The sequence below is a fragment of the Aphelocoma coerulescens genome, chromosome 2 (genome assembly GCF_041296385.1).
Source record: "Aphelocoma coerulescens isolate FSJ_1873_10779 chromosome 2, UR_Acoe_1.0, whole genome shotgun sequence".
Lineage (NCBI taxonomy): Eukaryota > Metazoa > Chordata > Aves > Passeriformes > Corvidae > Aphelocoma > Aphelocoma coerulescens.
The window spans coordinates 907,462-934,081 of NC_091015.1; the positions used below are offsets into that span (position 1 = coordinate 907,462).

The 26,620-nt window shown below is 49.8% G+C and overlaps 1 protein-coding gene across 2 annotated transcripts in view; it reads right to left on the bottom strand.

Moving 5' to 3' along the window:
- MAP4 (microtubule associated protein 4) overlaps positions 1-22,210 on the bottom strand; it is a 156,751-nt gene extending 134,541 nt beyond the window's left edge. For both annotated transcript variants that reach the window (XM_069006127.1, XM_069006128.1), the window contains exon 1: positions 22,089-22,210. The gene's annotated coding sequence lies outside the window, so the exon portion shown is untranslated. The remainder of the gene's footprint in view (positions 1-22,088) is intronic.
- Positions 22,211-26,620: the final 4,410 nt, after the last annotated feature.

Below are 26,620 nucleotides of genomic sequence, written 5' to 3' on the forward strand. Positions count from 1 at the left end.
CAGAACACGGCTGCTCCCCCACAGCTCCTCTGGCAAGGCTGGAGATGCTTCCAGAAGAGCCCTTTTGTTTTATTCCACTCTCACCCATGCCAAACCCTTGCTGTGCAGATCAAAGGGTCAGTGGAATGGCCAGCAGTGTTATGTACATCCAAAAACATAACATGAAGGAGTGTCCTGCCTGTGCCTAAAGGGGGCTTAGACGAAAGGCAGAGATGGAAGACGGTGATAGAACAAGGGGTGACGCTTTTAAACTCAAAGAGGAGAGATTTATATTGGATATTGAGAAGGAATTCCAGGCTGGGAGGGTGGGCAGGCCCTGGCACAGAGTGTCCAGAGCAGCTGTGGCTGCCCCTGGATCCCTGGCAGTGCCCAAGGCCAGGCTGGACATTGGGGCTGGGAGCAGCCTGGGACAGGGGGAGGTGTCCCTGCCCATCCAGGGGGATTGGAATGGGATGATCCTTAGGATCCCTTCCAACCCAAACCATTGCATGATTCTGTAATCAAATATACCCATGTACCCCAGAACGGAGAACTCCCTAATCTCACTGGAACTACAAAACATCTTTCCTCAACTTTGGAAAAGGAAAACCAAGAAGGAAATTGCTGCCCCCAAGAGCGATTTTACCAAGTTACAGCAGATTAAGGAATGTTGTCTGCAGTGTCAGCTCAGGCCCTGCTGTAGGCAAACAGGAGAGAAGTTTGGATTTCCCATCTCCTTGGGACCTTGCAGGCTGCCACAACAACAGCTTCAAAGCCAAACAGCTCCTGGAGAACTCCCAACCGTCTCTGACATTTTATTATTGTAAGAAAGCGTGAAAATTCATGAGACTGAAATCCCCTTACATTTTCAAGGTTGATGCCTGCCAGGTTTCATAACTGAAGGGCCCGAGCTGCCCATTAATATCTCCTCACCTACACCAGGTCACAACCTCCCCCTGTATCCCTGTCCTGGAGGAGGGAGGGGATTATCCCATGGGGACGTGTGGGTGGGCAGGGATCTGCAGGTCACAACCCAGGGACAGTTAATGGGCCTCACTGAGCACTGAAAAACCCACCTAGCATGCCCCTAGGATTTCATGGGAAAGGATCCATGCAGGTGTTCCTGGAGCTGAGCTTTGCTTGGTGCATGTGAATGGAGCATTTTACAGGGACTCCAACGTGGTAGAGCCACTGACCTGTGCTGCTTCACCCCAACTTGCAACCGCCCCAGCCCTGTCCTAAAAGTACCTTTACAACAGAGATTCTGGATTTATTTAATTCTTGGCTTTTCAGGTTGGAAACTTATTATTATGGCAGTAGATTCTGCATGGATGCTTTGGAAGAAAAAAAGGAAAAAAAATACCAAAGTTCAACAGAATATGGGTTAGCAGCATGACCAGGACACTGGGTTAGAAGTTCTGAAAATACATGTTATTTGGTTAATATATATATCAATATTTCCATGAAAAAGATCATTTACATAGATTCCTATAAACCCAACTCTCATGCCCAGATGTGCTCTAAACACAGAACAGTATCTAAGCAGAGCAGTGTGACAGATTTGATAAGCTGTGTATTTCAGGGGAAGTATTTCAGATGTGCAGGAACACATAAGGAACGTGATCCAGGCATTACCCACATCTCCAAAAATCAGTCCCATCAAAGGTGAGAAACCCAGTCCACAGCAAAGCCAGCATCTCCTTTGCTCAGTGATGATTTTCATGAACTGGTTGCTCTTTACAGACAGTAAAGGCTCGTCCTGCTTGCTGTTTGTGGGATCTGCTCCCGCACACAGAGGCTGCCCTGCAGGGAATTCCACCCTCCTTCACCCATACCCATCCCCTCTGCTCACAGCATTCCTGGTCGGTGGCAGTGCCTGGTGTTTGCTGCTATGGAAATCGGAGGCTCCCGATAGCAGGAGCGGTGTCAGAACAGAACAGCCAGAGGGGGGATCAGAAACACCCCACAGCCCTCATCAGCCACAGGTGAGCAAACACATCCCCAGGACAAGGCACACACACCACTGCTCACAGCCCAGCGGAGAAGGAATCTGCTTTTCCTCCGTGAGCAGAGCTCCTGGATCAAAACCAGCACACAGAAGGGATAATTCCCTTCTGCAACACTTCTTTAGCCCATACCAAAATACAGAAGCTACAGATTACAAATATCACAGATCCCCTGAAAGGGACTTTGGGTAAGAGCCTGGAACGACAGGACATGGGGGGGATGGGTTCAAGGGGCACAGGCTGCCCAGAGAAGCTGTGCCAGGGCCTCCCCACCCTCACAGCCAGGAATTCCTTCCCAATATCTCATCCAAACCTACTCTCTCTCAGTTTGAACCATGTCCCCTTGTCCTGTCATTCCAGGCTTTTAGCTGCTGAAGTCCCTCTCTGTCTTTTTCATCGGCTTCTAGACTAGAGGGCATCCTCTACCACGGGAGTTAATGACACTCAAAATCAGTGCAGAGACGACGTAAGTGTTAGAATCAATTCAAACCAAATCCAGTCAGAATGTGAGCATATTCCAGAAGTTTTCAGAGAATTTGTTACTTGAAAGTTTTACATGGAAAAGACCAGATTAGCAAGAATTAAGCAGTATCTGTGCCCTGAGACACCAAAACTACTAAAACATTAAACTCCTGATTACACACTGACTTTGTCAGGACCTCACTGTGATCCCAGCCAGGCAGAAGTCACTTATAGAACATTCCAAATTCTCCTGGCAGATTCAGGAGAAGTCTCAAGGAGAAGCCTTTGACCTCCCCTGTGAGGGGACAGTACCCAACAGAACGTGCACCTCGGCTTAGGCAGAGCTTTGTTAGGTCAGCTCTGAGTGATCCCCAGCACAACCAACCTCTCTACACCCCAGAATCAAGAATTTGGGCACTACAGGGTGCAGGAGAACCAAATAAAACCAACATTTTCCCATTATTTCAGATTTCCAGCTAAAATCGGAGCATCTCCGAGCGGATTTGTTCTGGGAGGTACAAGCAGAAAGTGATACCTGTACCTGGGGAAAGGGGAGATGGGAGATAAGGGTCAGAGCAGTGCAGCCAGATAGGGTTAAGGTCATTAACATTTAGTTCTTTGCCTCTTAGCTCACAGATCACATTTCCAAGGCATAAAGAAACTCACCTTACCCAAGCTTTTCAGACTCAGATTGAAAAACAAAGCCACCAGCAAAAAAAAAAAAAAAAAAGTCCATTTTAAGGGGTAAGTGTCCCTTTGTTAAAGGTGGGTTGGAAAACCAACCAGTCAGAGCAAGGCTGAAAGCCATTTTGTGGATAAATTCTTGGACTGAGCTGGAACACATTCATATTCTGCGTCAAAACTGTGGCTTTTAGGGTTTTTCAAGCAGTGTCCCTCCTTAGCAAATTCAAGGACACGGTGGCTGGCCCTGAAATTACCTGATAAATCCTTCAGACGTTTATTTACAACTGTAGTAGAGTAATTAAGGCTTCTAAAGAAAAAAGTTTCCAAAGCCAACAAAAAATAAGTGGAACAGAAGATGAGCAGACACTTCCCGTTATGCAACTGCCTGGAAAAACAGATTTGTTCAATTCAGCGTGAAAAACTGGGCTGCAGTCTGAGTACCCACCATCAGCTGCTGACAGGTTACAACAAGGTGCAGACAGCTGTGTTAAACCAGAACCCAGGAGCACATTGCTGCAAGATCTGAGACACAATACAGGGAACGGGGTGTTGGACACACACAGGCCCCAAACACACCCTGCAGAGCACCAGGGGCTGGCACTGCCATCCACCGTCCCTCCACCCTGCCCTAAACCTGCAGGGTGCTGCTAAACATCATTTAATTACAGGTTTTTAAACCTCTCTGTGGTTGCAGTCATGGCAGAGCCAGCCAGAGGTGTGGAGGGCATGAGAATCACAGGATCATTAAGGTTGGGAAAGATCTCCAAGGCCGTGGAGTCCAGGCTGTGGCCGATGCCCACCTTGTCCCCAGCCCAGAGCCCTGAGTGCCACCTCCAGTCATTCCTTGGACACCTCCAGGGATGGGCACTCCAAACCTCCCTGGGCAGCCCCTGGCAAGACCTGGCCACCCTTTCCATGGGGAAATTGCTCCTGATGTCCAACCCAATCCTTCCCTGGCACAGCCTGAGGCCGTTCCGTCTTGTCCTGCCCCTTGTTCACTACAAGCTCCTCTCAAGTTTTTGTGGAGAGAAGGTCCCCCTTGAGAGTTGAGCACTTTTACTTTGCTGCATTTTTGAAGGTTCAGTCACAGTAAACAAACAATGAGCTGGATAAGAACTACAGGGAACATAAAGAAGGGAGAGACTCTGCATCTTCGAAGATTCCATCCCCACAGACCCTCCTGTTCTGGGAGAGCAGAGGAGCAGCTCTCACCCTGTCTGTGTTATCAGAGCAATGACAGCCTAAGCCAAGGGAGCTGCTGGAAGTGTTTTCTCTGATCCTTGTTCTGTGCTTATCAAGGAAAGCAATTCCTGCTCTGAAAACGCAGCAAGATCAGCAGCAGTTTCCTCATCAAGATTGGAACCAGTACAACATGTGTTACTTCACACCACAACCAAATAAATCAGTGCAGAATGACTGCATAAAAAGCTCAAATAACGCCTTCAGAAATCAAAAGCTGCATTAATAATAAACACTGAATTATGACTGAATGAAAATGCTTCACACATATCCATAAAATGAATTTTCAGCACTATACTTAATCCACCTGATTTCTATTTCTCACAGCATTTGGAATTCAGAAAGTTCTGTGGTTTAATGCACAGGTTCTTACTGCAAAGACCAATTAAAAAATAATTCTACAATCCAGCTTTTAATCTGGACTTAAAAACTGTTCAGCTCAGACTTATTAAGAAAAAAGAAAAAAAAAAAAGCAAAGCCCAGCTGTTCGTATGTCCATCCACACTTTCACTTGCTCCTGGCCGAGACACAATTGCATTCCTGCTACTGATCATTCAGCCAGATCCAAAGAAAACCGGGAGTGCTGAAGCCATGGTGTGGGGAGATGTGTGAGACCCCCCTGCAGAGCTGCCCCAGCCCCGGGGCCAACAGCACCAGGACCTGGAGCTGCTGCAGAGAGCCCAGAGGAGGCCCCGGAGCTGCTCCAGGGCTGGAGCCCCTCTGCTCTGGAGCCAGGCTGGGACAGCTGGGAATGTTCCCCTGGAGAAGGGAAGGACACAGGGAGAGCTCAGAGCCCCTGGCAGGGCCTAAAGGGGCTCCAGGAGAGCTGCAGAGGGACTGGGGACAAGGCCTGGAGGGACAGGACACAGGGAATGGCTTCCCAGTGCCAGAGGGCAGGGATGGATGGGAGATTAGGAATTGGGAATTCCTGGGTATGAGGATGGGCAGGCCCTGGCACAGGGTGCCCAGAGCAGATGGGGCTGTCCCTGGATCCCTGGCAGTGCCCAAGGCCAGGCTGGACATTGGGGCTTGGAGCAGCCTGGGACAGTGGGAGGTGTCCCTGCCCATGGCAGGGGTGGCACTGGATGGGCTTTGAGGTCCCTTCCAGCCCAAACCATTCTGGGATTCCAAGACCCAGCAAAGCCCTTTCACTGCTGCCCTGTCCCTGTGCAGCCCTGCACTGACAGGCTCCACTCCCAGTACTGCATTCACTACTCCAAGAATACACCCAGGAGGTGGGAATACACCCCAGGAGGTGGGAATTCAGTGACACTGGCCTGTGCACCACATCTGACAGTACTGACGGAACAAAAACTGTGCCAAAGCTCAGGAATTGGGGATTTCTGAGTCACCCCCACCACGATGAATTCAGTCGCTCCTGCTGCGTTCACGTGTAGGAGCTGTTACAACTCAAACTCTAATTAACTCTCCCATAGTTTCAAAGACAAATTCCAGGGACAAGGGAGACAAGTCTAACACATTGCCTCACATGTAATTCCGTTATTTTTACAGTTCTCAGCACTTCTTTAGTTGGCAGAAATAAAACATTTGTATTGGAGTTTCTGCAGACTCCAAACCTTCTGGCCTCCCCTACACGCAGATATTGCAATTTAAACTGGAACCAGCATGAGGCTCCCAGTGCCTCCAAGGACAACAAAGCAGCTTATCAGGGTGAGAAACTGAAAGAACAATGCATAATACAACTTCTGGTGTTTAAAGCTGACTTAGAATGAAGCAAACTCTGTGTTTCTGGCACATCACTGAATTCCCACTCAGCAAGATCCGAGTGTCAACCCCCACAAGCATTGCACAAGTTGAATATTCAGGGTTGCCCTTACTACAAGTAGTTTTTCCAATCAACTGCTTATTTTAAAGCAACAATTTCATAATTTTAAAAGCAGAAACAGGTAGAAAGCACAGAAGGCACATCGATTCACTGTACTATGTTTTAAAGGGAATAACTTAGAATTATGAAGCCAAGGATCACTGTTAAATCATTTTAATTTCAACCTTGCTTGGCTCCGCCCGAGGACCAAAGTGATGTTTCTCAATGAGCATGGGGACCACATTTCTTCATCCTGTAACAACTTTTCATTAGAGAGGTTTGGGCTGGAAGGGACCTTACAGCCCAGCCAGTGCCACCCCTGCCATGGGCACGGACACCTTCCACTACCCCAGGCTGCTCCAAGCCCCAATGTCCAGCCTGGCCTTGGGCACTGCCAGGGATCCAGGGGCAGCCACAGCTGCTCTGGGCACCCTGTGCCAGGGCCTGCCCACCCTCACAGCCAGGAATTTTTTCCTAATACCAATTCAAATCTACCCTCCTTCAGTTTAAAGCCATTCCCCCTTGTCCTGGCGCTCCATGTCCTTGGTACAGAGTCCCTCTCCAGCCCTCCTGATGTACCTAAAAATCAAGGTAATTGCAGGAAAAGTAAGTACAGCAAATCCACAATCCAAATTCTTGCTGACCCCACCTGTGGCAGCAGGAGGGAAAGCTCAGAATGGCCCCACACTCCCAGCTCCCCCCAGCACGACCCCACAGCCCACGCAGCCCCCTTGGGTTCAGCAAACAGCTCCAGCCCTGCCCAGTGCCCAGCTGGGCACCGGGATGAGCTCATTCCCAGCAGCAAACTCCATCAAAAAGCTTTTTGTTACAAGCTGCTGTACTTCTGTTTGCTTCGTTTTTGGATTAATTAGTAAAGATGTTTTACAGAAAGATCCACTTTATTATTCAGAAAGTGTTCAGTACTTCCCCTCTCTTACATTCCTACCTCTTTAGATTTGGAATATTTATAAGACATTTAAAAAATTTTAACTTAAATTATTAGAATCATGATGGGATGAATTCTAGAGAGCTCAGGGAGAGGCTTTTTCTTTGGGTTTGGTTTTTTTTTTCCCCCTCTTTGGTGTTTGAAAGAAGAAATACTTGCAGGTTCTACTTTCAGGTCTGTCCATCCCCTCCTAACCAGGCATTCCAGGTTTTGACTTGTGTTTCAGGAACTGCTTCTCTGTTCCATGCAAGAAACTTGCTGGAATAAAACAAAAGTCATTCCAGACCGTTTTGGGTTGGAAGGGATCCTAAGGATCATCCCACTCCCACCCCTGCCATGGGCAGGGACACCTCCCACTGTCCCAGGCTGCTCCAAGGCCTGTCCAGCCTGGCCTTGGGCACTGCCAGGGATCCAGGGGCAGCCACAGCTGCTCTGGGCACCCTGTGCCAGGGCCTGCCCACCCTCACAGCCAGGAATTCCTTCCCACTACCCCATCCATCCCTGCCCTGTTCAGTTTAAACAGTGCAGAACTCAGCTTTGCCATTGTACAGCACAGAACTGAAACCACAACACAGGGACATCCATTAACAGCCAGGCCTCAGAAATCAAGACAACACAAACCAGGAGCCCTGGAGTGCTCAGGAATCAAAGAACCTCTGGTTATGTCCTGTGAAATGCCTGATCCTGCAGATCTCCACCGAGGCACAGGCTGCCTATTCCCTATTCACTTTCCAGAAGGAAGCTCAGACGCCTCAGAGAGTTTCACCCTGTGCTGGGTTTGTTTTTTCCTTCACCCCATCATGTGCTGCCGGAGCCTCCTTGGCCTGTGCAGCTCCAGCCAGACTGAATGAATGAGTCACTTAATTAACCCAGAATTTACACAAAGGACATGTGAGAGCAAAAGCCTGCCTTGAATCTGGCCCACCCGGTGAACATCTTAAAACACAATTTTTCTTTTTTCAAAAATGTATTAAAAAAATAAATTAGTAGAGTTACAGAATTTAGTAAAAACTTGCTGAAAGAGAACAATCCACAAGCAATTTCCAGATTAAAAATCATAAGATTTCAGTCAATTCCATAAAATACAGCCCACATCCCTGTTTAGTAGATGAAAATGCTCCTCCCAACACACAACCCCCTTTTTTGGTATTATGCTTTTGAGAAGTACAATATAAAGCATTTCATCTAGAAATCACAGCCCCTGTACTGTGAGAGATTAACAGAAAAACTCTCACAAGAGGTAAGCAGGGAGAGGAGTGTTTAGGGTGACCTGCAAGCTGCAAGTGTGAAACCTTGTGCTGAGAGGACAAAGGTGACAGTGGCAGCCACAGATAATCTTTATTTACCAATATTGAGACTTTGGAGCTGGCTTATTTCCTCGACACCCCCAGCGCTAACCTGTGCACAGAGCTCTTGGCTTTGAGGAGGGAAAGGCATTTTCTGCTGCAGAGGAGATGGAGAGACTCTGAAAAAGCCAAATTACACACCTGGTACTGGGGCACCCTGGGCAGTTTGCTGGTGACACCGAGCTCTGGGTGCTGTCCCACGCCCCAGGGCAGGGATGGGGCATCCACAGGGGCCTGGCCAGGCTGAAGAGGTGGGACTGTGCCAACCTCAGGAGGTTCAACAAGGCCAAGGGCAAGGTCCTGCACCTGAGATGGGACAATCCCAGGCTGGGGATGAACAGATGGAGAGCAGCCCTGGGGAAGATCGAGGGGTGTAGGGGGATGAGAAGCTGAACGTTCCCTTGCCAGACCCCACCGTGCCTGGGCTGAGCCCCAGCGTGGGCAGCAGGAAATGGGGGATTCTGTCCCTCGGCCCCTCTGAGGTGATTCCCCACCTGCAGAGCTGCCCCAGCCCCAGGGCCAACAGCACCAGGACCTGGAGCTGCTGGAGAGAGCCCAGAGGAGGCCCCGGAGCTGCTCCAGGGCTGGAGCCCCTCTGCTCTGGAGCCAGGCTGGGACAGCTGGGAATGTTCCCCTGGAGAAGGGAAGGACACAGGGAGAGCTCAGAGCCCCTTGCAGGGCCTAAAGGGGCTCCAGGAGAGGGCAGGGGTGGAACTGGATGATCCTGAAGGTCCCTCCCACCCAACCCAGTGTGGATTCTGTGAACTGAACCCCACAGAGTCCCCAGGACCCTCGAAGGAGCACAAACAAGGAGCCACGGGGACACAGCCTGCACTTCCCCACCGCCGGAGAGTAAAAGCCAAGGAGATGAAAAAAGGACAAAATAGAAATCAAAGCTGCTCTGCACAAGCCCATGTACCTGAACCTTTTGCCTGATGTGGTCTCACAGTTCTTACATTTTGATGTTATTTAATATGCTGTAAAGTGGGGAGTGCAATACTGTCCTGCTGACTTTCAAACACATATCAAAATAATTTACTCACCTCACCCTCCTGCTCTGCTGTTCATGCTGAATTATTTGCATTTATTCCTCTGATCCAACTTTATTTTTCTTCCTACCTCTAATCCCACAAAAAAATTTAGGCTCGAATTTAAAGCATTAACAGGATTGCTGAAAGAAAACTACTTTGAAAAGCCTGTTATCAGTCAGCGAGTGCAGCTGGTGGATACCCAGCCTCCCTTTGTAGTTGGAATTCTCTAATAAAGGAACATCTGAGCTTAATCCAGAGCTTCTGTTTCATAAATAATGAGATTCTACAATCTTTCATTTGAAAACTAAACTAACTTAAGGACAAAACACAGGTCCCCCAAGGCACTTTGGAAGTGCCCTTGCTTTGAAGCAAGGGTTAAAAATTCAGTACAGAAAATTATACTACTCAAGGTGATCTCTGTGTTAAACAAGATATTCATCACCAGAGCCCCCCTGTTTCAGTTCTGTCTTTCAGAGGATCAGTTCCCAATCTCTGTTTATATTTTACTCCTTAGCTTGTAAGTTGTGAAGTTTAAGTAATACAACTATTTAGAATAAAGCAGGGTGTTACACCTGTACAACCAGGATGCTCTAATGCATTTCAATTTAGATTAACTATTTTCATTACTCCTTGTGCTCCCCCCACACATTTGCAAAGTTAGTTCAGCACAATGTTTAATTATTCAAATAGAGGTGAAAAAATAACTCCCACTGAAATTTTGATGAGGTGTTAAGGATCTGTAACCACCGGTCCTGCTTCCCCCCTCCGCAGGCATAAACTGACATCTCTTAATTAAAAAATGAGCAAGAGCAAAGCTACTGAATAGCACAAATACCTACACTAAAAATACACAAAAATAACAAATGCACTTTAATTCCATATGTATTTTAAGAGCAAACTTTGCACTACATAATTTCTTGTTGAGTTCACATTCAACCGTTTGATTACATCAGCACCTCAAAATGATCTTGGAAGAAGCGAGGCTTGCCAGGGAATTTCACTGGGGAAACATAACAGGCACAGTCAGCATATCTGGCTGCTGAAAAATTATTCTGCAGATAAATTACATACTAGAAAAAAATGAACATACCCCGGACTAGAAAGAGAACCAGCTTAATTTTGATGAAGCATGGGCATTTTCCAGGTTTCCATAGGCATATCCCAGACCAGGGAAATCAATATTCCTTTTTAAATCCACAGGGACCTCAGACTTGCAGGAGCAGTGTCTGTAGGGAGTGTGGGGTGTATGCAGCACCGAGTTTGAACTCCAAGGGCAGGAGCTACGAAGGCTCAGCGAGTTCAGTGACTCCCTGCCAGAATCCAGCCAGCTTCCCTGGGAGTTTGTATCCCTGCCTCCCAAAAACCCATGCTGAGGAACAGCAAACTGCCTTAGAAACTTCCATTTTGCCCTACCAACAGCATAAAAAGCCAATTCCCACTCTGACTCCTGCACAGTCCTTGGTAAGTTTGCAACCCTGGTAAAGGGGAACAGAAAGTGAGGAAGGAAGGAAGGATTCCAGGAAGGAAGGAAGGAAGGAATTCCCTGGTCTGGCATTGCTGGGGACACAAAAAGCCACATGCACAAATTCAAAAATAACTTCTACTCATGGCTTCAAATCCAACAGCAAAAACCAGCAGAGCTCTTGGAGGGTCAGATTTGGAGACTTCTGGTGCTTGGGAACAACACAGCAGCTTATGGAAGAGAGGAAAAGCAGTTTGGAAAGAGTTAAACCCTGTGAGGGGAATCCTAGACATGCACTGGACAGCTCTGTCCTCACCATAACCTTCCTTCCACTGCTCTGCCCTGGTCACTCCCTTACTTAATTCCTTAAATGTGTTCCTCTCACTTTCCCAGGAGGACTCGAGTTACCAGTGCCCTCCTGAGCGAATTTTCTATTCTCCTGTCTAACGGGCAGTATTCTCCCAGTGTCACTTCTGGAGTATTTCCTTCTCTCATTATATAACCACGGAGCTCTGCTTTAAAAGGGAATCTCTTTTTATCACAGGAAGTCAAACCTCAAGGGGAAAAAACATCAAGTCTGTGGTATGTTTAAACAAGACAACATCAGCTGATGCCAGCCAGTAAGGATTTTTGGGAGCAGCGTGTTAAATTCTGTGCTCCACTCACCCCTCCAACAGCCCTTTTAAAAGGTCTTTGCAGTAAAAAAAAAAAGAAACTCACCCTACACTGAATACACTCAGATGGCCTTAAACAGGATTTGGGAAAACAGAAATAAGGGAGAAAAAACAGCAGCTGGGAGCTTTGGAGAGAGAGCAGAGCAGCAGGAGAAGGGGAGCAGAGGGAAACCTGTGGGACAAACACAGCTCAGGGTAATTAAGGAAAAAATGCAAATGAATGCTGTAGAACTAAAGGCCTTTGTGAATCACAGCCATTCACTCATCCATCACCACCTGAAGGGATCCCAGGGCTCTCACTGCCCACCAGAATCACACGGAAAACCCTTCCTGCTGCAATCCCAGTCTGCAGGCAGAACCAGGGTGCCAGGCTCTGCTCAGACACAAGCACACGAGGATGTGCCCACAGGGAAAGTCTGTCAGCAAGACCAGCAATTACTGCTAATTTGGCACGTTCAAAACCCTCGCTGCAGAAAACTAAGCTTGGAGGTGCAAGGAGTTTCCTTTATGTTCCCCAGCGCCTTCAAATTCATGTTAATTCCTTCCAGGAGAGGGAAATCCCACAGGAGCTGCCAGCAAAGGGACAGAACACACCAAAATAATACAGAACACCACGAGTGAAAGAGTAATTGCAGTTTTAAGAAAAAGACAGTGACTGATGCAACAAAAGAATCTTGGAAAGTTGATATGATAAAGGTTTTTTCCACACCATTAACACCCAGAGGTCTCAAATAGATGTGCAGCTTTTGGGATAAATTTGGGGTTCAGCCACCAGACAATGCTGTGCATAACTGCTCCACATTCATATGTGGAGCTGTTAAATCCTGGTAAAACCACCATTGCTTTAAAGGGAAAATACAAGCCTAAAAATGCCAGGTTTAGGCAAATTATAGCATCTCTCCTTAAAAGTCAATTCCCCAAGCTGAAAATAGTTTGGACCAAAAGCAAATCAGCTCGAGTCACATCAAACCAGTGCTAATGCAGATATACATCCCTATAAATCCAGTCATTCACCAATTACACCCATGCAAGCTCCTAAGAGGGTCACTTCAGGACAAATATGTAATCCCCAATGTGACACTTGATCCTATTGCCCTACATGCTCTGTCCAAATCCCAATGCAAAAAAAAAAAAAAAAGTACATTTTTCCTGAAAAAAAAACCCAGTTAAAGAAAATCCAGCCCTTCACAAGATGGAAATATCCTTTAATTCTCATGTTGTAAATGCTTAAATGGGTTAAAATGCAGCCTAAGGAAAAACAGAATGTATGCTTTAAGCATGAAGATATCCTGGAAAAATTAACCCTGCAGATTACAGACACTGTAGTTTCATATATAAATGCAAATTTGTGATATAAAATATAGCTGGAGCCACCCACAGCATCCTCCAGTCCCCATCACCGTGGTGTCACAGGACCACCTGACACGCACACGTTGTGTGCCAGCCCCACAGCACGTCATCCCAACAGGATTTAGTGCAGGATTCCAGCCTCAGTGACATCCTGGTGGGTGTGTCCTGTCGCTGTGCCGGTGGAGGCGGAACCAACTTCCACTTCGGGAGTCACATCCTGCAAACCTGGGCAGGAGCCAACACTCAAATCACCCAGACCAACTGCAGAGCTGGCCAAACATTCCCAGAATCCAGAGCCCTGGGATGGTTTGGGTGGAAAGAACCTTAAAGCCCATCCAGTGCCACCCCTGCCATGGGCAGGGACACCTCCCACTCTCCCAGGCTGCTCCAAGCCCCAATGTCCAGCCTGGCCTTGGGCACTGCCAGGGATCCAGGGACAGCCCCAGCTGCTCTGGGCACCCTGTGCCAGGGCCTGCCCACCCTGCCAGGGAACAATTCCTTCCCAACATCCCATCCATCGCTGCCCTCTGGCAGTGGGAAGCCATTCCCTGGGTCCTGTCCCTCCAGGCCTTGTCCAAAGTCTCTCTCCAGGTTTCCTGCAGCTCCTTCAGGCCCTGCAAGGCCACACTGAGGTCACCCCAGAGCTTCTCCTCTCCAGGCTGAACATTCCCAGCTCTCCCAGCCTTTCCTCCCAGCAGAGCTGCTCCATCCCTCAGATCCCCCTGGAGCCTCCTCTGGGCTCTCTCCAGCAGCTCCAGCTCCTTCCCGTGCTGGATCCAGGGCTGGGGGCTGCACTCAGAGTTACAATCAAAGCAGCACTTCTGAGGCCGTGCATCCATAACGTCCCGGTGGGAATCCAGCAACAGGCCATCACACAGTACATTTACTTTACTGCTGCTTATTTAAATCACTTAAATCCACAGCTCCTGCTAAGTTAGAAGTTTGAATGATCCAGCCATTAGCATCCAGAACCGTTTTTTAATTGCTCTGATTTATGACTAAAAACAGAAACGATTCACTCCCACCACAAGAGTCCAAAGGAAGGAAGGGAGGGTGACTCAGTTCTTTGTCTCATTCTTTGCCTCCCCTGTCTTCATTCAGAGCCTCTGCTGGAGCTGCTTGGGGATTTTTGTCTTTGCTATCCCAGTTTGGAAGATTCCAATTACCTAATTAACAGCAGTGAAAGTATCCATGGACAGCAGAAAAACTTCTGAGATTCCTTAAAACCATTGCAGATAAGCAAAGGAGCATCTTTTAACAGGGCACTGCACTTAATAAAGCTGCAACAGAAAAATGGCTGCAATTGAGAGGTTAAACGCAAAAAACCACAAAGAGGAATACACCTCAACAACAACACCAAAATCCCCCATCCCTGGTAGTGTCCAAGGCCAGGCTGGATGGGGCTTGGAGCACCCTGGGACAGTGGGAGGTGTCCCTGCCCATGGCAGGGGGTAGCACTGGATGGGCTTTAAGGCCCCTCCAAACAGAAATCATTCTGGGATTCTTGGAAAAAGCAACTTTCCAAACTCAAAAATGGTTGTGTTTGGTGCTAACACCACTTCAGCGCACCAGAAAGAGAACCTGGGTGCAGAGAGCAATGAGGGTACAGGCAGGAATTAAGCACTTGGAACTGCTACAAACAGCACCAACAATCACATTTTAAAAGTTTTTAAAGTTACTGTTTACAACTGGGTTTTCCCCAGCATTTCCAACAGCATTTCATATCCAGCATCATTACTGATTTCACATCACTGCTGATTTTCTCCTCAAGTGTGGATCAAGCTGCACTTACCCCTGCGGAATGGCACACGTGAACTTCCCGAGCAGATGTCACTGCCAAGGCACCTTCCAGGCCACGAGGACCTTCAGCCTAACCCAGGGAAAACCTTTTACCACAGTCGAGCTCTTCCCCTCAGTGTGCCTGAAACCCTGGCAAATCTGAACTACTAAGAGTCAGGTGCTTAAAAATGCCCAGTGCTTTCCAGAGGGGATTACAGAAAAACTGTCAGTGAAGCACAACTTTCAGATTTCTGTTTGCATCCTGTTCACAGCAGCTCCAAGTGCCTAATTCCTGCCCTATCCTCACTGCTGTCTGCACCCAGGTTCCCTTTCTGATGAACTGAAATGGTGTTAGCAGCAAACACAGCAACACTGAACTTTTATTCGGGCTCTGGAGCATTTCCCAGATGAGCAGAGACTGCAGGAGCTGGGCCTGGTCAGTCTGCACAAGGGAAGGCTCAGAGGGGATCCCATCAATCCACACAAATCTCCCCCAGGGCTGCCAGAGGATGGTCCCAGACTCTGCTCAGTGACAGGACAAGGAGCAGTGGCCACAAACCAAAACACAACAAGTTCCAGCTCAGCAGGAGGAAGAGCCTCTTTCCATGGAGGGGAGGCAGAGCCCTGGAACAGCTGCCCAGGGGGGCCTGGAGTCTCCCTCTCCAGAGGGATCCCAAACCCCCCTGGACACGTTCCTGTGTCACCTGCTCCAGGTGCCCCTGCCCGGGCAGGGGTTGGACTGGGAGATCTCCTTCCAACTCCAGTCATTCTGGGATCCTGGTGTGCCTGGCAGCCTAAGCCTTTCCAATGAAAGTCTGACAAGGATCTTTCACCCCAAGCTCTTACTCATCCCACTGACAGCATTTCGCCATCACATTCTTCCCAACAAAGCCAGTGTGATGAGTGCTTGGCATCCCCTCCTCTAAGCAGTTGTTTCTACTTCCTCTTTAACAGAATCAGTGCAGCTTCTAAAATCAGTTGTAGAAATCCCACCTGAGCACTGACCCATTTCTCGCTGCCCCATTTCACTGCACTGAACTTCTGGCACAACAACCTGACAGAAAAGCATGAAGCAGAGGAGGGCTGGAACCTCAAACGAGTTTTGTTAGAGAAGATAAAGTCATAATATGGAAACAAACGCTCAGGGATCAGCTCCTGGAGGGACAAACTGCCGGAGTATCTACAGCAGAGAGCCGACACAGCACAGTCCCTGCAAGAAACAAGTGGGAGGAAGGAAAAATAAGACCAGGTAAAAGCACCTAGATGTTTCTCTGCCCCTTCCAGAGGATTTTAAGCACTTCACAAACATCAGTTAAGTTATGTGAAGATATTTGCTCCAATCCTCAGTGCGAGAGATGAGGGTTTCCACTCACAAGAATGAATTGAGCTCCAGCACTCCGGGAGTCGCAACTCCAGAGTATGTAAACACACTTTGAAACTGGTCTGATAAATGCTCCCATAGTTTTACTTTGTTTAGAGCAAGTGTCAACACCCTAAATTCAGCTGAAAAACAGCTTTTGGGGATGATGTAGCTCTAATACAATTTTACAAAAGGAATAGTGACTCACTCCCAGGCGGGAATGTGTTGGGAGTGTATGACCTAATGCTCAGAGATGTTTGCTTTTCCAAAAAGATCCACTTTTAATATGTACAGTATCTCCCCAGCCAGTGAAGTTTTTTAAGAAGAGAGGTTTTGCACACAGGAATTTGCACAATTACCTCATTTTTTGCCTTTTTTTCCACTTCTTGTCAAAGTCCAGCCAGCTGATCTGCAGTTCCCCTAACCTCAGTTTCAGCCTTGTCTTTCCCAATCATCCCATCCCTGGACTTGTTCTCCAGCCCATTTAGCCCTGGCTGTTGGAGGCCAGAGGAGCCTTGCTGCCCCAAGGTGCCAGCCAGCACGAGGAGCTCCTCAGCACCCAGGGATGGAGATGTTAAAATTCAAGCGTTATGACACACCAGATACAGAACACGAGCAAGCCCTGAGCACCTGACTGACGAGCAAGACGAGCCTACTCCATGCTCCACTGGATTCCCCACAGTCCTGCTGAGGTTCCTCCAGCTGTAAGGGGCTGATTTTTCAGATGTTCTGTTCAGACAGCAGCTGGGCTGTGAGTTCTGAGGAACTCTGAAACAACACAAAGCCCGGAATCCTGGGATCCATTCACGAGCCCATCCCGTGGCTGGAGCCTGCGCCGTGCCCGGCCTCGCTGCTGCTCGTACTTGCAAATACCTCGGGTGAAAAGGGGCGAAGTGTATGTGGAAAATGGGAGTGAGTGACACCGGCTAATCAGGATTTTAATCATGCTAATGGATGTGATTAACTGCATACTTCTCCCAGAAGCCTCCTGCAGCTCCTCGGAGTAGCCTGATAGCCAGCACGCAGCCGGGGCACTGCTCATCCCACTTTAATCTGCAGCTACACCGTGTGTGTCACGTCACCCACTCAGGGATACACCTGATACTTAACCTTCCTCCCACCCACACAGCCACTCTTCCACCCTGCCAACACACTCCTTTTGGGCAGGGTACAGACTCCAGCACGGTGTTTGTCTACGCTAAACTCTCTGTACAAGGAGAGTTACAGCTCCAAGAGGCTGGAAATCCAACCTTGGCAAAGGAAAGCTAATCCAGGGCCTATTGCGTTACACAAACCTCCCTCGATAATGCAACTACAACTATTGTTTTTGTTTGCTAGTTTTGTTCAAATCACAGGGACACTGTGAGCTTTATCTCAATGTTGGTATCTTGCTACTCCCCAGAGGAACTACCAATTCAGCAGCTGCCACTGTCCCCAAGAAAAATTCTAAGAGGTAGGGAGTAAAATAAGGTAAGGATTAAAAAGAGCAGCAAGGAGCTGCCTTTTCTAGGAGCAAGGAAAGAAGTCAGCCCCTTCCCTCCCTGTCTCCAGGGGAGAACAGAATAAATAACCCACTGCCCTCCCACCTTCCAGCAGACAGTTCCAGGGAGCAGTGTGCACTGTGGAGTTGGAATACACCATCACTTACATACACACCGTTTTTCTCCAGGGAGTAACCTACACTTCCCATGAACATAGTGTCTCCCGTGTTTTCTACAGCAACAACTGCAAAAAGATTTGTTCTCCAGCATTCCAAAATATGGGCTCTTATGGCAACATACAAAAATGAGTAACTTACTCAGAGGAGTCCAAGACTGATCTTGTCTGGGACAAATCCTCAGCACTATCCTGACGTAATTTTGAATAGCACTAGAGTATCGCACCAATGTCTGTTCATAATCCTTCAGGGTCAAATTTCCCAATAATTTTAAATAAATTTAATAATTTCTAACATCATATTAAGAAGCCTCCCCAGGAGCACTAGTGTGAGCCACAAGTATTTCATTCTTCTCATTACCAAGTTAAAATCTGCATAACATCTACAGCAAGTGATTTCACTGACCTTTTCTTCCCACGAGAAATTCCCTCCCATGTGCGGAACACTAAGCCATGGAATTGGTTTCTGAGCTGTAGGAGGAGAAATCCCTCCCCAGGATGCAGGGGTCCTACCTGCTCTGCTCAGCCCAGCTTTTCCATCATCTCCCAAGAACCTGCTCCAAAGGACATCCACCCTCTCTTCTGGAGAGGAGCTCTATGGAGATGACGCGGCGCTGGTGGCTCCGGCGCAAGGCTCGAGCTCTCTGCCACCCTCCCATGTGCTGTAATCACAGACCCCTGGTTTCTCTGATCTACAGCTGACTATAATTTCATTTGCCTTCAAGGAGGAAAAAAAGAAAGCACAGAAATAATCACTTCAATTGCTGTTAAAGCACAAGGAAGCTGTGGACACAGACATTTGACTAAGCAAGAGATTCATCTGTTGTATTTGGGACAGGAAGCACAAACCAGGAGTTCCAGGAAATAACTCTGCCTTTCAGAGCAGTATCAGCTTCTTCAATTTGCCTTTGAAACTCCACAAGTACCTACACAAATTATAATTTTGTTGTCTGCAATCTGACTCGCAACAACACGATGAGTAACACGCCTTGAACTCTTCATTCTCAGCGGAGGAGACTGGAATTTTATCTTCCAATCTATGTCTGGCCTAGCAAAATAAATTATTTGGGGTTTTTCTGGACCAAACCAAGGTATAGTCACACATTATTTCGCTTTCAAGTAACCATCACTTTCATTTGAATTGCAAGTAGCTTGAATTCATCCTGACAGACTTTAAATCCTGTCTGACCAGTGGTTTCCCTTAGTCATAAGCTTGGTGTAGGTCAGAATTTGGAAGCTTGCACATCAAGACACAAATGCAGTCCAAGTACTGAGTTCTCTCTGGAGACATTACTGGTTCAGCAAACAGCAGGTGAGTTTAAGCCTGAGGTACACAAGAGCAAGAACATGCTAACAGCAGTGGGTGTAAACCAGACCTGAACTCTGCAAGAACTCAGATCTGATTTAATGGCTCAGATCCATTTATTTCTAGGGAAGAGAAGCAACCACTAAAATACTACAGGGGTTGGGACCTCAAATATAATTACAGCTCCATTCGCTGAAATTACAGCTGTGTCAGCCCTTTTACCAGCAGGAATACGTAAGTCATTTGTTTCAACTGAGCACTCATCAGACTTCACATAACGAGCTTAAGGCTGGAAATCCAGTCCTGCCCCAGCCTCCACTCAGCCTCACCTTCTGCCCCTCCAAAAACCCAACTGGCTTCTGCTCTCATTGTTGCTCAGGCTGCTGGAGGCATGGGGGTGTTTAATATCATCACAGAACAGTTTAGGCAGCACTCTGCTATTTAAAACCTTGCCTTGAACTGCCTGGTGTCCCTGGGAAGGAACAAACGAGTGCACTGAACCCAAATGCTTCAGAATTAGTACTTCCACCTGTAAATGACACTTACCAGCACACCCTGCTCCCAGAGTAACTCCGGGTTGGTTCCAGCAGTGTCTGGGAGCCTGGGGTGTGATTATTCACCCCCTGGCCACTCCAGTGCTCACCCAAACAGGGCTGCACTGATCATTTACCACAGCATTCACAACCTTCAAAGCTCCCCACAGACAAATTAGGCAACTTGTTAAAGCAGATCTCCAGATATCCTGCCAGGGTGAGGTCCTGCAGCTCGCAGAGCGGAGCCGTGGTGTCCCACGGTGCCCACACTCCCTGGAGCCTGCCTGGGATCAGTGGCCAGCACAGGGACAGTGCTTGCCACAGCCCTGGCTTTGGAGGAACAAGCTGATAAAGTTAGCCAGTAAAGCCCCAGAGAGGATCCGCTGCCATAAGCGTCCTCCAACAGCCTCCCCGTTTGTTCTTTAAGGACAGGAGTGACATAATCCTCTCCTAATATCAGCTGAGGGCTCAGGGGGGACCGGGGGTGACCCACAAACTGTACCCATGGCAACACTGGGCTCTAGCTGAACTCCCCGGGCTGGCATCTTCGAACCACTGACACTTCTTTGTATTATCTGATCTTTCCCTGATGTCATTTCTGCAGAGACACATAGAAACAGATTTAATAATATCCACGGCCTTCAGCTTCAGAGTCAACAATCACAGTCACAAACAGATCAGCTATTCTGCCTTCAAGCTTATTATTTGCCACTAACATGTAATCATTACCAAACAAAACAAAAGACACAGGATATTGCTGCTGTTGCAATAGCAAGTAAGTTAAGCTCTTTTTCAAACTGAAAAAGCCGACCTCTTCTGATGCAAGAAGGCACAAAAGAATAAAAAACTAAAAACTTTAAAAGAGCCCATGAATCCTCCAAAATGCGTCTGGAAGGACAATCAGAAATTCCATCGGTTCTCACAAAAAAAACCAAACAAAAACCCATAAAGTAAATTTAACAGACAGGTCTGTCCAGCCAATATCACCTTAATCATAATTGTACTGTCAACCTGAATAATTTCGAGTTACAATTTCTCTTTCTCAAATAAAGGAGAGGTTAATCAAGCTGCAACAGTACCTTATAGATACAGTACCAGCAAAACATACCAGATGGGACACCAGGCCCTGGCAGAGGAGAAAAGAAGCTTTAGAGTTGTAAAACTCCAGCGCAGTCCTGTCCCTTCAGTTTACAAAATGAAGCTACAGCAGCATCACATGCAGAGCAGAAAGAGGCCCCAAGCAAGGCTTGTTACTCCACACTGAAACGCTGAGCAGGACTTGCATGGCTATTGTATTATTCAAGAAGCCTTTCGGCTGGAACTGTAAGCTGGGAAGAACATGGCTCCCTGAATAGATGATTCCAGCTTTAAAATTAAATAAAAACTTTTTTAAAAACTCTAAAATCAATGAGTTAATCTGCTAAATCCATCCAGGAATCAGGGGAAGGAAATGAGAGAGGGAGCAACCAAGTAAGAGAGATCAAGAACCACCTAAAGAAAAGAGAACTAAACATCTAAATTCAGGTTTTGGATGTTCACAGATCAGGCTTTTAACACACCCCTCTAAGAGAGGGAAAGCTTACAACACTCATACTACCAGGATACACTTAGAAGCAGCTTTTGGCAGCAGAACAGCATCTGCAGAACCAAAAACTTCACCACCTTGAATTTAGACGTATTAACAGCAACCCTGCATCACGCCGTGGCGAACATTTGCTTAATTCTTGTACCTTATAACGCGGCCGTGCCATGTAAGAGAAGTTTGCTCATCCCGAAACCGGGCCCGCTCCGAATTTATGGCTCGGCTGCGTCTGCGATGACTGAGCAGAGGCCTGGAGCCTGGCGCATCCCTGGCTCGCCACACCCAGCGCTCCGAGCCGCGGCTCTGCCCATGCTCATCCCTCACCCCGTGCCCCGCTGCGAGCCCGCAGCCATCCTTATAAAGCCGGGAATACGAGGGATCCAACGGGAGCAGAGCGGGGAAGGACGGGGGGAAAACACGGCACAAAAAGTTTCGAGAAGTCCCAAGGAGAAGTGCGGAACCGCTGCGTCGCCTTTGAGCGAAACCCGCGGTTCCCCGCGCCCGGGGGAGTCGGATCCAAAGGGACCCTGCGGGAGCAACGCCGGGAAATCCCGGGGGGCCTCCCAGAGCCCCGGACCCACCCCAGCCCCTGCCCCCGAGCAACAAAGCCGCGCCCCGGCAGCGCCCGCTCCCTCCGCCGGCTCCCCCGGGAGATGCTCGGGGATGCTGCGGGCCCTCCCTCCGCGGCTCCCGCGCCCCGCAGCCCCTGCCACCCCCGCCCCGGCCCGCCCCGGTCCCCCGGACACCGGCGAGGCCGGAGCCCCCGCTCGGCCCGGGCCGCCCCTCCGCCGCGTCGGAGGGCGCCGCGCCCGCAGCGCGGTGTCCCCGCGCCCCGTCCCCGGCCGCAGCCCCCTCCCCGCGGCCTTACCGAGCGGCGGGGGCGCGGGGCAGCGCCGGGACGGAGGCGCCTGGCGAGTGTCGCTGTCCCCTGCGGGCCCGGCGGGAGGAGGAGCGGGGAGCGGAGCCGCGCTGGCCGCGCGCCGAGCGCACTACCCTGCTGGCTGCGGGGGGCGGGGCCCGCGCCGTCCGGCCAATCAGCGCCGCGCCGCGCCCGGCGCCGGCCAATCAGCGCGAGCGCGGGCGGCGCGCGGCCGCGCGGGGCGGGGGCGGCGCTGCGGTGAACGGGCAGCGCGGTTGGGTGCGGCGCGGGGCGGGGCGCGGGGCGGGGCCAGCGGCGGGGGCGGGGCCGAGGGGCGGCGCGGGGGGCGCGGCTGAGGGGACGCGGCTGAGGGGATGAAGGGGATCCCATGCGTTGGGAAGGGTGTGGTGGGGCAGGAAAGGACAGTATTTAAAGGGGGAGAGGAAAGCCTGGGAGCGTCTGCGTGCCTGTATTGCACAGAAGTCGAGGATGTGGAGGAGCTGGAAGGAGTCCTGGGATAAAGCAGTGCCCAGGGACAGATGGAGCTCCCAGCCGCCCCTCCAGGTGGCCGAACAGCAGGGACCACTCGTGCTGCTGCTCATAATCCTCCGTGGCCCTTCTGGCCCAGAAATGCAACCCTCTGCGCATGCAGGAGGGCAGGAGGAGAGCAGGAAAACAGGATAAAGGGATGAAGTGTACATAGCAGGACGGTGAGGGGTGAAAGGCCATGTTTTTACAGCAGGCACAGCTGCAGAGTCACAGAATTGCAGACTGGCTTGGGTTGGAAGGGACCCTAAGGATCATCCGGTGCCACCCCTGCCATGGCAGGGACACCTCCCACTGTCCCAGGCTGCTCCCAGCCCCAATGTCCAGCCTGGCCTTGGGCACTGCCAGGGATCCAGGGGCAGCCACAGCTGCTCTGGGCACCCTGTGCCAGGGTCTCGGCATCCTCACAGCCAAGAGTTTCTTCCTAATAACCATTCTAAAGCTACCCTCCTTCAGTTTAAAGCCATTCCCTGTGTCCTGTCCCTCCATCCCTTGTCCAAAGTCCCTTTCCAGCTCTCTTGGAGCCCCTTTAGGCACTGGAACTCCCCAACCCCTGAGCATCCCTCTCATCACTGGTCTGCACTCAGACATCCAGCCAGTGACCACTACTCCGAGTGTGACCATCCAGGCCCCTCCTTATCCACCAAGTGCTCCATCCAGGAAATCCCTGTCTCTCCAGTTTGGAGACGAGGATGTCGTGTGGGACAGAGTCAAACACTTTGCAAAAGTCCAGGCGGGTGACACTGGTCACTGTTCCCTCATCCACCGTCCCTGTAACCTCAATGGCTTCCCTCAGTGAAACCATTCCCCGTGGCTGAAACTCCCTGAGACGAGAGCGAGGTGACACTGGATTGGCACAGTGACAGCAACCACGCAGGAGGAACGTTCAGCCCCATCCTTCATGGATAAACCATCACAGCGTACTCTGGAGTTAACCCGGGCAGGAGGGAGGAAGGGAGGGAGGAACACCATCCCCTGTCTGCTGACAGCAAGGCTCCTGCATGTCCCCGAGGGCTCTGTGTCACCCATCTGCCCAGAGGGAGCTGCAGAGCTACTAAATCATGAAAATATGGGACACGCTGGCCTGCCAGATAAGAAAATCAAAGCATGGTGACTAAATTAAAACAAAAATAGGTGTGCCTCATGTCTGGGCACTGGAGGGAGGAAACACCCTTGGCATGAGGTGTGGAAGGGGGCACACCCCATCCAGGTGGGGTTAAGCTGCACCTTCTGCCCACCCCTCTCCCAGCCTCCCAAGCCTGGGTACCTTTCCAGGGCTGGAGCTGGGAGGGGGAAATCCCGTGTCCTGATGAAAGGCAGAGCCATAACAACTGCTTGTACCATGTGCTATTTTTAAGTTCCAAGATAAAATAGCATCCTAATGGCTTTCTTTGGGAGGGTCAGGCAGTGGTTTGAATTTCAGGGCTGTCCCAGCCTACGCTGATCATCAGAGGCTTAATGATCCCTCTCTCTCCTTAGGAAATCCACCTCTCTTCCCCTCTGGAGCCTTTCTGCTGCCTGTCTCTGAGACAGGGGGCACCCTGGTCCTAGAGCAGGACAGTGATTCCTGTGTCTGTGGAACAGACATGTAATATAACAAAAAGCAGGGGGTTACAACACAATCATACAATAAAAAGTAGTGAGTTCCATCAGTGCATGTCTGACCACTGGGCTGACCTGCTTTTGGCTTCAAAAATGAGGTTTAGGGTCATTTCTTCTAAATTCCGAGTCTGGAATTTGTTCCCCAAAAGAAAAAACCTGAGAACCCAAAGCCAGGCCTTCCCTGCACAGCGATCACACAGGAGCAAACCTTTGGTGGATTAAGGACACGGTGTGCCCAGGCTTCTCCCTGTCACACAGCAGCTCTGACACCTCGCCCAAATCCCAGCTAGGCACACCTGAAATCATAAAGCAGAGCAGGTAGAGCCCTTTAATGCCACAGGTGTGTCCACTGTAAACTATAAATAGCAGCAGGCAACTGTCCACTGTAACCTGAGCGTCCCTATGGAATTGCACAAGGGACTTCCGAGCTCCCCAAGCCTGGTGGTGTCACCCTGGGAGGTTGGGCTCCCAACAGCCCCACAGCTGTGGGTTTTCCTTCCATGAAACCAAGTAAATCATAGAATAGCTGGGAAGGGACCTTAGAGCTCATCTGGTTCCAAGGAAGGAAGGAAGGAAGGGCATTATATAATATGAGCTGCACCTCTATCCTCCACACAGGTGAATTCCTGTAACTCCTCAAAAATCATCAATATAAAGATCTTCAATGAAAAAAATCATCAATTAAATCCCAGCTGGGCCTGTTCCTAGGTGAACCACTGATAGATGTGTCCTCTAAGCTGCTTCTGTGCTTTCCAACCTTGCCCAGAAAAACTCATTTCTACCTTACTGTTCTACCCAAGCTTAGCATGGCTTCGCAGGGCACTGTTTAATATGAAACTTTCTTGGTTTAGTTTAAAATCTGAAGTCTATTCTCTGCTTCCTGGGAGCAACCTCAGGCCGCGCTCCATTTGCTGCCTCCCCACACACTTCACCTGTGCAAAAATTCAAACCATCTCCTTTACCTTTGTTTGTCCCTCTAAAGAACATAACCTATTTCTCCACTTGCTTTTCCAGACTCGGAGTCCTCTCCATCTCCATGTGGCCTGGAAGGGAGGGCAGCATGATCCAATGTCCTCAGTGCAAGGCAGACAAAATCTGTGAGACGCCACAGGTGTGTCTGTCCTTGTCCCAGCAAAGGGGGGGCATTTTGTTTGGTGGGGTTGGTGGCAGGACAGAAGGTGTTTAGAGAAGGTGTTTAGGCAATGGCTCTGCCCTTTCATCGAGCCAGACAGTGAAAGTGGCTGGGGAAAAGGGAAAGGGCCCGGCTCATCTCCCTAAGGAGTCACTCCTGGCCAGCGCCATTAGCCCAGCAGGGCAGGTAGGGCAGCCAGCACTGGGGCTGCTCTCAGCGTGGGCCTGACCCGTGCTGGGTGAGTCACCTGTGGGCACCGGGAGAGCTGGAAAGGGAAAGCTCAGCCTGGGGAACGCTCGTTTGCCACCGCTTTGATGGGAGCCGGTGCAAATGCAGGGCGCTGGGTGACACAGCCGATCCAGGGCACTGACAGCACAAGTGCTGGAGATAAGCGGTAATGAACCGGGCAGCTTTCCTGCCCGTCTGGCAAGGGTTTGTCATTCCCTGCTCAAAGCACGGGATGCGATGGCCGAAGGAAGGTGCCCGACAGGGGCAGCGCTGCGGGTCTGTCTGGGCTCCGCGGGGACGCGGCGCTGCCGGGGGCCGGGCTGTCACTCCTCGCATCCCTCACTCATTCCGGACGAGCAGCAGAGCCCGTGCAGGGCTCACGTCCAAAAACGGGTGCCCAGCAGTGCAGGCAGTAAGTGATGAACCCGAACTCCATCGAGAAGAAGAACTCATGAAGCAGATCTGGAAAGGGTTTGAGTGGAGCAGGGAATTGCCTCCACACTTGGAGCAGCACCCAGCAGGCTCTCGTTTTCAGGAAATTTCGGTTCATTCACATTTGAAAGTGAATGTCTGTAAGCAGCTTGGAGAATTTGAATACTCGTACAAAGCAAACCTCTCATCGCTCCCCTATCATGGATCAGGGATGCAAGAAGGTAACTACTCAGCGAGGCAGGACGCTGCTCTGGAGACAACAAAAGCATTGTGGGTCACTGGCAGACATTTGCCAGCCAGCCAGGGCTGTTCTGCTCATCAAAGCTGACTCCAACACAATGGAAGGCATGGAATTTCGGCCAGGGATCCCTGCCATCACAGAGACCTGTCAAGGCTCTCTGACTGGTCATGGGATTTGCCTTGCAGCTGGCACACCCCGTGATCTCCTGATCTGGGATCTCTCTGTCAGCTGTAACCTGGTGTGGGGCCATGGAGGAGGAGAAGGAGAAGGAGAAGGAGAAGGAGAAGGAGAAGGAGAAGGAGAAGGAGAAGGAGAAGGAGAAGGAGAAGGAGAAGGAGAAGGAGAAGGAGAAGGAGAAGG